We start from the raw sequence: 12,038 nt of genomic DNA on the forward strand, positions 1-12,038 counted from the left end.
GAATTGAATTGAGACACAGAGAGCCACAAACCAGGTCTTTGCCCCAAAGAATACAGTATCACTCATTGAGGGATATACATGGCACATCATCACAGATTACATTACAGATGAGAATTTACAGAGAATGAGAACTTTAGACACATTATAGCTGTAGTCATGAAACATCATGAACCAGCCACCAAGTGTGATATTAAAGCCATTAGGTGAGGAAGAAATACATCCCGGTGGTATTTTCAAACATCGTGATAAACTATCTCGTTGTCTACTGGTGCAGGAAACATTTTAGACATTACAGTATCAACACAAATACTGTAAGCCCAGAGACTACTGTAAACCCAGAGACTACTGTAAACCCAGAGACTACTGTAAACCCAGAGACTACTGTAAGCCCAGAGACTACTGTAAGCCCAGAGACTACTGTAGTCTCTAAACCCAGAGACTACTGTAAGCCCAGAGACTACTGTAAGCCCAGAGACTACTGTAGTCTCTAAACCCAGAGACTACTGTAAGCCCAGAGACTACTGTAAGCCCAGAGACTACTGTAAACCCAGAGACTACTGTAAGCCCAGAGACTACTGTAAGCCCAGAGACTACTGTAAACCCAGAGACTACTGTAATCCCAGAGACTACTGTAAACCCAGAGACTACTGTAAGCCCAGAGACTACTCTAAACCCAGAGACTACTGTAAGCCCAGAGACTACTGTAAGCCCAGAGACTACTGTAAGCCCAGAGACTACTGTAAGCCCAGAGACTACTGTAAACCCAGAGACTACTGTAAACCAAAGGACAACTGCTGCTCAACTCTGCACTCTATCGACGAGTGACAATAATTAACCAAAATTATGAGCAAAGTTGCAAAGTTTGGGGCAACATCAATGTTATATGGCCTGGAACAGACAAGAAAATGACAATTATGTCATGGGCTGCGTCGTAAAGATGTGCATGATACTGTATCTAATGCCCTAAAGCAGTCGGCAGAGTGATCAGACAGTCTTACTCTAGTGGTATGATTCCAACCTCTTGTCTTTTGTCTATCCGGCCAACATCTTGTGCGCATAGGTAGCCTAAAATCGATTCGGGATGCACATACTGACCTCAACCGAAAATCCAATAACATAATTGATCTGAAAAATCTATCGAAGGGACAGTACATTGACGCAACACGAGACGTCCTAGAGTCAAATAACAAAGATTCTACCGCGTTTGTCATTCTGATAACACCATTTATATGAAGTTGCTTGTTCAGTCAATAATTATTTGACATAAGCATCTTCTACGAAATGTAAATATGGTTACTCAAATATGATCAAATTGCCTAGCAGTCAAACTTTCCAGAAAAATAAGTTCATTCAATTGCTGTCTCACGACCATTTTATTTGTATTTCTTTTTTACAAACCTTACCTTTCTTTATTGGTGCATTTACGTTGCTGGAGAAAGTTAGTTTCATACGAAGGCTGAAGCAGAGCGCGTTGGCCTATGCACAGTAGCCCATAGAGTATCCACTGTCCGGTACGTGTCTCTCTCCTACCAAGTGGCTATCTGCCTGGCTGGCTTTGCAGGCGCTGTGATGTTGTTCGGAGATCCCACTACAGCTGTTAAAAGGGGAGTTTTTAACCTACGAATCGGTTGAGGGTGTTTTAAATCTCAAATTAAGGACATGTTTGTTACAATTTAATTGTAGGTAGGCTAACTTTTAACAACCCAGAGCCTTTTTCTTCAAACTAATTTCTTCAGTCATATAATTGTGTTTTCATTCTATTCAGAGTGAGAGATGCGCACCCCCCTTTGGATAGAATGGTCACTCTCGATGTGAGGGCGTGATACGGTTCTAATTGATATTGATAAGACTACTTGACAGAATGGTTGCTTTTATACTTTGTCTCCTAATATACATTTGCTCTGGTAGTAATAGGACATTCTACTAACAGTTATAACTACATTTTTGTATTAGTATTATTACAAATGCTTTATTAATGGTAAATGTTACAAAATATTTTGCAAGTGTCAGCAAAAAGCTTAATTAAAAGTGTTGATATTATTCAGTCACACACGTTGCTGTTATACAAAAACATACACTTTTAATGATAATACTGGCAGGAAAGATGCTTTTTTAAAGCGTTTTAAAGAAGAAACCAGTTCTGTTGAAGAAACCAGTTCTGTTGACTTTCTTTTCTTCCTTTTCTTTAGGTCAGTGACTGCCCTACAACACTGCCCTACAACACTGCCCTACAACACTGCCCTACAACACTGCCCTACAACACTGCCCTACAACACTGCCCTACAACACTGCCCTACAACACTGCCCTACAACACTGCCCTACAACACCCAGAGCGGTCTCCTCCAAGTCCCCAACCATTAACGGGAAGAGAACCCGAATGTGGATCTAAATGTGTCCCCAAAATGCCCGAAAACTTTTCCACTTTCATATCCTAAACAATAACAATAAAATAGTAATATGTGGGATTTAAAGAGCCTTTCAGAAGGCTGTGTGGGTCGTGTTCGCCACAGCTGGGGCTGGGTGCAGGCTGGGGGACATCTGAAGCTGCTGTATTCCATTTTTGACTGGAAAAAGTCCAGACATGTATTACAAGGCTGTAAAGAGCCAGTGAGGCGGAGGAATCCAAAGACCTGAGTAGTCGATGGTGGAGAAAGGGGTTCTGGGATTGCCTTGGCCGTTATTGATGAGGTTGGAGTAGTAGATTGATTTGGCCTGGGAGAGAGCACCGTTTAGTCCTCCAGGCCTCTGAGTGGACTGTGTGACCAGATTTTTTATAGAGCCTCTCCAGTTTGTCGGCCAGTGGACTTCATAGAATGCAGCTCAGAGGTAAACTAGGGAGCAGAGAAGGAGAAGGACACAGTCCGAGTTATCAGAAGTGCAACAGAGTCAAGGCTGGAGGAGAGGAATGTGTCGTAGTGAGAACCCAGCTCCTCGGCCGAGGAAAGAAGAGAATCAGAGCTGTTGTGTATTTGAACCGCAAGATGGTTGGAGATGGCAAATCCAGACCATGTGGATCGAAGGGGCAAAGCCTGTCGAGCATCCTGTATGAATACTTTTCATCCTTTATATTTCTGTTCAAGCTGGGCTGAAGCACGTTTGGGTGCACCTGTCATGACACAATATTTGTTTTGACTGTATCAGCGACTGCAAAACTCCCTTACCATGCAGGACAAATTTAAGGCCATTCTTTTTGGCAGCGATGCATCACAAAGTAGCAGTGTAACACCCACAGCATGCTGATATAAGATGAAAACTAACTCTCAGTGCTAACTCTGTAGCCGCCAAGTCTGCAAGGTTTTGAGGCATCAGTCAAACGCTTCCTGTCTCACATGAACTATTCCTCGTGAAATAATCTGCATTGTTTGACTTGTGTTTTGTTTTTCCATCTGTCTGTTGATTTCTCTAGATCAGGTCGGCTTATTGTGACAGGAAGGAAAGGTGCTTCACTCGCTCAACGACTTGGTACTTTCTAGAAGGGCAGATCAACACAAAAGAGCTGAATCCTTGAGTAAGAGGCCAATACAAAGCTCTACAAAGTTCGGAGTGGAATTTCACTCACGGCTACCGCTCTGATCCAGAGGAATGCCTTCACTGAATTAAATTAGAGTAGTTAGTCAGGTATTGAAGTTCCTGGTTTTGGTGCTTGACCATAGTAGAGTTCGTATTTGATGACCCCTTCCACAGGTTTCATGGTCTTGTGTAGGAAATAATCATATGTGACTTGATGGGGTTTGAACACAAGACTCTGTTAGCCCTCTGAGCTGAAGCCTAGGCATTACAGCTACCATAAGTCTTTAGTCTCAGACAAGGTTACTCACCACTCATTCTCCAATGTCTCCGTTACACAAAATGGATACCCCCCCCATTCTCTTCCCTATTCTAGTGTGACTCAGACATGGCTTCCCATCAATATGAAGCGTATGGCAGTTTGTAAATCCCTCTCTCTGCTGACTTGACACTCAGCAGTTGTGATTGTGTATTCTGCTGGACCGAACAGGACCCCGGTTGTACTGTTAGGAGGGGGGCATAAAAACACAGTGACAGCCATGGCTCTGGGCCCTCCGCTCCTCTGTAACCAGGAGAGGAAAAAACAGGCGGGTTGCCAGGTTTGCCACCACTTTGAGAATGAATGAGGACCAGAAATGGCGTGTTGCCAGATTTCATTTTCATTTTGCCTTTAAAACTAAGAAGAAGTTTCCTGCTGCACTAGCCTAATGTATCTGTTGTATGGGTCTAATTACATTAAGGTTCTTTACAGTTATTGTGTCAAAATAGATTCAATGATCAATTATTATATTCGTAGATCTGAATTAAAGACTATAGAGTGGGCTACCTTGATGCTTTTCACCATTGGATCTGTCAATCAGGCCGAGCCCGAGGGCCTTGTGCTACAGTGTACTGTTCAGAATAGACGGAGGAAGTGGAAAGATGAATATTCTCTCTGTCCATAATAGGGCTGTCAGAGCTCATCAGTCAACTCCAGTTAACTTGTTTAATGTTATTGTACTAATATTATGGCAGTGACTAAACGGCATTGTCTGAAATAGTTGAAAATACATTAAAAACATCCAAAATACATCATCTATACAGCTAAAAACAACAATACAATGTCTAAACAAGTTGACTTTGAGGTTAAAGAAAGTGGGCTTTATCAATTTACCTGATTTTCATTTGGACAAAATCATGACACCAATATTCTTGTAATGGTCCTTCTATAAAAAATCTTAAATTACAGCTAAACTGGGTTGGCTGGATCCTGACGATAGGGTATATTCTTGTATGTGAGTTGAACCTTTCCTCCTCTTCCTGTAGAAGTGATGGAAGTGTCAAGGGAGTCCTCCATCCACTATAACTCCTATCAGATAGTTTACATCCTGTTGCATCACGTTGTTGTGTCTCTGTCTGCCTGTTTTCATGTCTGCCTGTCTGTCTGTCTGTCTGTCTCTCTCTCTCATATCCCAGTCAATTGGTAAATGCAACTCGAAACACCAAAGAGAGACCCACTGCTCACAGGCACCTGCTCATACATATGCGTGCGCACGCAAAATATCTGAGCCATCACAGTACGGTTGGTTTGGCCAGCAGAGCTTCCTAGACCCCTTCAGATACAACAGTCCAGGGACCTCCCCTGGGAAACCTCCCCTCACTTTCCTCTCCAGAGGCATCAATGGAGCCCTTGTCTGACAGCATAGCACTCCACTGTGAGCCAGGGGCCTCGCACACCAAAATATTGTCTTTGACTTTTACTTCAAACATTGGGATAACCTGACTTCAACAAGCGTGGCTGTGCTGCCTTTGACCCACCTCTTGGGAGTGTCAACGTTTATCTTGTTACTCTGGTAATATAGCTGCACACATGCACACACACACAGACACACACACACAGACACACACACACACACACACACACACACACACACACACACACACACACACACACACACACACACACACATATTTAGCTCACTGATTGATACTCATTTAAAGTTCAAATTAAATGCTGAGATTCGATACCAGGAGACATTAGTGTTGGCTAAAGTAAGCTGATTTATATCAGAGTAAAAATCTATTTCAGCTGAGTATGGATTATTAAACACACAGGCAATCCCTAATATCCATATCTCTTTAAGTGCTCACTACACATTATTTACTGTTGGGACGGATCCTGGACTGATGAGTCAGCAGAATCTGCCGTTTAAGTCATTGGCACTGATTTCTTCCACTGCAGACAGAAATAGATTTGGGCTATGTAGGGGACTGATGAGGGGACAAAACGTAATCACTCAGGACAATACTTAATCACTTAGGACAATACTTAATCACTCAGGACAATAGTTAGTCACTTAGGACAATACTTAGTCACGTAGGAAAATATTTAGTCACTCAGGACAATACTTAGTCACTTGATACAATACTCAAGACAATACTTAGTCACTCAGGACAATACCTAAGACAATACTTAGTCACTCAGGACAATGCTTAGTCACTAAGGACAATACTTAGTCACTTAGGACAATACTTAGTCACTCAGGACAATACTCAATTCAATACTTAGTCACTCAGAACAATACTTAGTCACTCAGGACAATACAATACAATACTTAGTCACTCAGAACAATACTTAGTCACTCAGGACAATATTTAGTCACTCAGGACAATACTTAGTCAGGACAATACCTAGTCACTTAGGAAAGTACTTAGTCACTCAGGACAATTCTTTGTCACTCAGGACAATTCTTAGTCACTCAGGACAATACTTAGTCATGTAGGACAATGGTTAGTCACTTAGGACAACACTTAATCACTTAGGAAAATACTTAGTCACTCAGGACAATACTTAGTCACTTAGGACAATACTTAGTCACATAGGAAAATATTTAGTCACACAGGACAATACTTAGTCACTTGATACAATACTCAAGACAATACTTAGTCACTCAGGACAATACCCAAGACAATACTTAGTCACTCAGGACAATGCTTAGTCACTAAGGACAATACTTAGTCACTTAGGACAATACTTATGTCACTCAGGACAATATTTAGTCACTTAGGACAATATTTAGTCACTCAGGACAATACTCAATTCAATACTTTGTCACTCAGAACAATACTTAGTCGCTCAGGACAATACAATACAATACTTAGTCACTCAGAACAATACTTAGTCACTCAGGACAATATTTAGTCACTCAGGACAATACTTAGTCAGGACAATACATAGTCACTTAGGAAAGTACTTAGTCACTCAGGAAAATTCTTAGTCACTCAGGACAATACTTAGTCACTTAGGAAAATACTTAGTCACTCAGGACAATACTTAGTCACTCGGGACAATTCTTAGTCACTCAGGACAATACATAGTCACGTAGGAAAATTCTTAGTCACTCAGTTCTTAGTCAGGACAATACTTAGTCACTCAGGACAATACTTAGTCACTTAGGACAATACTTAGTCACTCAGGACAATATTTAGTCACTCAGAACAATACTTAGTCACTCAGTACAATACTTAGTCACCCAGGACAATACGTAGTCACTTAGGAAAGTACTTAGTCACTCAGGACAATTCTTAGTCACTCAGGACAATACTTAGTCACAGGACAATACCTAAGACAATACTTAGTCACTCAGGACAATGCTTAGTCACTAAGGACAATACTTAGTCACTTAGGACAATACTTAGTCACTCAGGACAATACTCAATTCAATACTTAGTCACTCAGAACAATACTTAGTCACTCAGGACAATACAATACAATACTTAGTCACTCAGAACAATACTTAGTCACTCAGGACAATATTTAGTCACTCAGGACAATACTTAGTCAGGACAATACCTAGTCACTTAGGAAAGTACTTAGTCACTCAGGACAATTCTTTGTCACTCAGGACAATTCTTAGTCACTCAGGACAATACTTAGTCATGTAGGACAATGGTTAGTCACTTAGGACAACACTTAATCACTTAGGAAAATACTTAGTCACTCAGGACAATACTTAGTCACTTAGGACAATACTTAGTCACATAGGAAAATATTTAGTCACACAGGACAATACTTAGTCACTTGATACAATACTCAAGACAATACTTAGTCACTCAGGACAATACCCAAGACAATACTTAGTCACTCAGGACAATGCTTAGTCACTAAGGACAATACTTAGTCACTTAGGACAATACTTAGTCACTTAGGACAATACTTATGTCACTCAGGACAATATTTAGTCACTTAGGACAATATTTAGTCACTCAGGACAATACTCAATTCAATACTTTGTCACTCAGAACAATACTTAGTCGCTCAGGACAATACAATACAATACTTAGTCACTCAGAACAATACTTAGTCACTCAGGACAATATTTAGTCACTCAGGACAATACTTAGTCAGGACAATACATAGTCACTTAGGAAAGTACTTAGTCACTCAGGAAAATTCTTAGTCACTCAGGACAATACTTAGTCACTTAGGAAAATACTTAGTCACTCAGGACAATACTTAGTCACTCGGGACAATTCTTAGTCACTCAGGACAATACATAGTCACGTAGGAAAATTCTTAGTCACTCAGTTCTTAGTCAGGACAATACTTAGTCTTAGGAAAGTACTTAGTCACTCAGGACAATTCTTAGTCACTCAGGACAATACTTAGTCATTTAGGAAAAGACTTAGTCACTCAGGACAATACTTAGTCACTCAGGACAATTCTTAGTCACTCAGGACAAAACTTAGTCACTTAGGACAATACTTAGTCACTTAGGACAATACTTAGTCACTCAGGACAATACTTAGTCACTTAGGACAATTCTTAGTCAGGACAATACTTAGTCACTCAGGACAATACGTAGTCACTTGGGAAAATACTTAGTCCCTCAGGGCACTATTTAGTCACTCAGGACAATACTCGAGACAATATTTACTCACTCAGGACAATACTCGAGACAATATTTAGTCACTCAGGACAATACTCGAGACAATATTTAGTCACTCAGGATAATACTTAGTCACTTAGGATATACTTTGTCACTTAGGACAATACTTAGTCACTTAAGAAAATACTTAGTCACACGGGACAATACTTAGTCACTCAGGACAATACTTTGTCACTCAGAACAATATTTAGTCACTCAGAAAGGCCTTAAAACACTTTTGATCTTGACTAAGGGCCTATAATGCTGTCCAGTTCTGGACAGCATTGTTGCTATTACAGTATACACATAAACTTGAAGTAGGCTGCACCACCTTTCCTCCAGTTTGGAATTCTCATGAGACATTTTTAGGTAGTATCCGATGATATAAATGCAATTAAAGTGGTCTATCATGGTCCACTGAGCGTTTATGCTGACACATAGGAGGATGACAAGCTTACAGACTAAATCTGCAGACAGTTGATTCCCAGATGTGTCTGCTCGGGGTAAGGATGGGGACTGCCATATCGACTCATCATCAGTGTGTGGTGGTGTGTGTGTGTGTCTGTGTGCATGCGTGTGAGTGTGTATACAGTATTCACATCTGTATGTGGGGTTCATGAGGGTTTCACGTGAGTTCCATGTGTGTAAAATCAAATGAAATCAAATTTCAAATGAAATCAACAGGTAACCCTTAACCAACAATGCAGTTCTAGAAATAGAGTTAATAAAATATTTACTAAATAAACTGAAATAAAAAATTAAATAAAATGGGTATAGGTATAGGTATAGGTATAGGCGTTCCGGTGACAATTGCCGTGCGGTAGCAGAGAGAAAAGTCTATGACTTGGGGGACTGGAGTCTTTGACAATTTTTTGGGCATACCTCTGACACTGCCTAGTATATACTGTGTGTCCTGGATGGCAGGAAGCTTGGTCCCAGTGATGTACTGGGCCATACGAAATACCCTCTGTAGTGCCTTACGGTCGGATTCCGAGCAGTTGCCATACCAGGAGGTGATGCAACCAGTCACAAGTAAATGGTATTGCTAAAATGTACTTAAGTATCAAAAGTAAAAGTATAAATAATTTCAAGTTCCTTATATTAATATTAAGCAAACCAGACGACCCAATTTTCTTGTTTTTTTTGTTATTGCTGGATAGCCAGGCACTCCAACATTTACAAACAAAGCATTTGTGTTTAGTGAGTCCGCCAGATGAGGCAGTAGAGATGACCAGAGACGTTCTCTTGATAAGTGTGTAAATTGGACCATTTTCCTGTCAAAATGTAACGAGTACTTTTGGGTGTCAGGGAAAATGTATGGAGTAAAAAGTACATACTTTCTTTAAGAATGTAGTGAAGTAAAAGTAAAAGTTGCCAAAAATTGTCAAGTAAAGTACAGATACCCCCAAAAAACTACTTAAGTAGTACTTTGAAGTATTTTTACTTAAGTACTTTAAACCACTGGCGGTATGAGAATTGGAGTGGGTCTAGGGTTTACGGGATGATGGTGTTGATGTGAGCCATGACCAGCCTTTCAAAGCACTTCATGGCTACCGACGTGAGTGCTCCAAGGTGGTAATAATTTAGGTAGGTTACCTTTGCTTACTTGGGCACAGGGGCTATGGTGGCCTGCTTGAAACATGTAGGTATTACAGACTCGGTCAGGGAGAGGTTGAAAATGTCACTGAAGACACTTGCCAGTTGGTCCTCCGCATGCTCCGAGCACACGTCCTGGTAATCCGTCTGGCCCCGCGACCTTGTGAATGTTGACCTGTTTAAAGGTCTTGCACACATTGGCTGCGGAGAGCATGATCACACAGCTGTCCGGAACAGATGGTGCTCTCATGCATCCTTCAGTGTTGCTTGCCTCAAAGCGTGAATAAAAGGCATAAAGCTCATCTGGTAGGCTTGCGTCACTGGGCAGCTCACGGCTGGGTTTCCCTTTGTAGTCCGTAATAGTTTGCAAGACCTGCAGGTGTAGTAGGATTCAATCTTAGTCCTGTATTGACGCTTTGCCTGTTTGATGGTTAGTCTGAGGGCATGGCGGGATTTCTTATAAGCATCCAGATTAGTGTCCCACTCCTTGAAAGCGACAGCTCCAGCCTTAAACTCGGTGCGGATGTTGCCTGTAATCCATGGCTTTCGGTAGGGATATGTACGAACGATCACTGTGGGGACGATGTCTTCGATACACTTATTGATGAAGCCGGTGACTGAGGTGGTATACTCCTCAATGCCATTGGATGAATCCCAGAACATATTCCAGTCTGTGCTGGCAAAACAGTCCTGCAGTGTGTGTGTGTGTGTGTATGTGTGTGTGCGCATTTGTGTTTGTGTGTGTGTGCTCACGTGCCTCTGTCGCTCTCTCTCTCTCTCTCTCTCTCATCCTCATTCAAATTTGACTCTCTGCCTTATATTCTGATGGTGATGGTGTTCGCTCATCTGAAGGGGATTCACAGAGGAATGAGCAGGAGGTCAAAGGTCAACGTTTCTCTACTTTGAGTGTTTTACCTCTCCCCCAACCCCTATGGCTCTTAATAATTCACACTAAAAGACAGGCGGAAGGTACTGAGGCGAGACAAAGAGGGGTAGCTGAATGGACGGGCATGGGTCCACTGTTTGAACGCTTGCACGAGTTCTAAAAATGTTTGTATTCATATTTTATGAAGACGGTTACAGGGATGTGGACTCTTGAATGATTGAAGTTCTCCCTCTCCACATGGGCTGTGTCCTCTGTCCACACAGTTTCATGTGTTTTGGTACTATGTTTTACATCACTTTTTGGAAACCGACGGCTCTTGTTCATGTAGGCTACTGTGAGAATGTTTGGATTCATGTCATTGATAAAACAGTGTTTAATGTGTAAAACAAAAATAACCTGAACTGTATGACGATTCAAACATGCTCTAACCCCCACAATGTTTTCGTAATTACCGGCAAACAGTCATTTTAGATTAATGAAATTGAATGTAGACGATCAAAATCCATTCTTATTTCCCATGACCTTCTGTTCATTACATAACAGTGCATAGACATGCATGACCTTCTGTTCATTACATAACAGTGCATAGACATGCATGACCTTCTGTTCATTACATAACAGTGCATAGACATGCATGACCTTCTGTTCATTACATAACAGTGCATAGACATGCATGTCATTGAGGCCACGTTAAAGATTCCTATTTCCTCCATCCGTTTTTTCATTTGGTTTAAAGGAAAGCTCCTACATTAGTAATAATAGAATTACAGTGCCTTGATCGAGTTCATCCCCGGCGGGATTAACACTCCTGTGGGATAAAAGGGAACGTCGGGAACGTCTGGCTCCGGTCCAGTTCTAGGAAATCCAGCTTTCCCTGGACAAGGCCTTAACCCACGGTTTGTGTTTCCTATAGACACTGGACAGGTGGCTTAGAGGAGAGGTTCAGCCAGGGCCATTCAGATGGACTGGCTTTCACTTGGAGACTGGCATAAAGTACTGACTCACACATACTCTCCTACCTATTATAACTAACCTGGTAAACTCTCCTACCTAGTATAAACTTACCTGGTAAACTCTCCTACCTAGTATAACTTTACCTGGTAAACTCTCCTACCTAGTATAACTTAACCTGGTAAACTCT

At 41.3% G+C, this 12,038-nt stretch overlaps 2 protein-coding genes across 2 annotated transcripts in view; both read right to left on the minus strand.

Annotated features, from left to right (window-relative positions):
* Window positions 1–1,518, minus strand: part of LOC139372424 (semaphorin-5B-like) — a 107,724-nt gene extending 106,206 nt beyond the window's left edge. Inside the window, exon 1 of the mRNA XM_071112136.1 lies at window positions 1,404–1,518. The gene's annotated coding sequence lies outside the window, so the exon portion shown is untranslated. The remainder of the gene's footprint in view (window positions 1–1,403) is intronic.
* LOC139372956 (general transcription factor II-I repeat domain-containing protein 2-like) overlaps window positions 1–12,038 on the minus strand; it is a 979,173-nt gene that overhangs the window by 229,744 nt on the left and 737,391 nt on the right. The window lies entirely within an intron of this gene.

The sequence above is a fragment of the Oncorhynchus clarkii genome, chromosome 18 (assembly GCF_045791955.1).
Source record: "Oncorhynchus clarkii lewisi isolate Uvic-CL-2024 chromosome 18, UVic_Ocla_1.0, whole genome shotgun sequence".
Taxonomy (NCBI): Eukaryota; Metazoa; Chordata; class Actinopteri; order Salmoniformes; family Salmonidae; genus Oncorhynchus; species Oncorhynchus clarkii.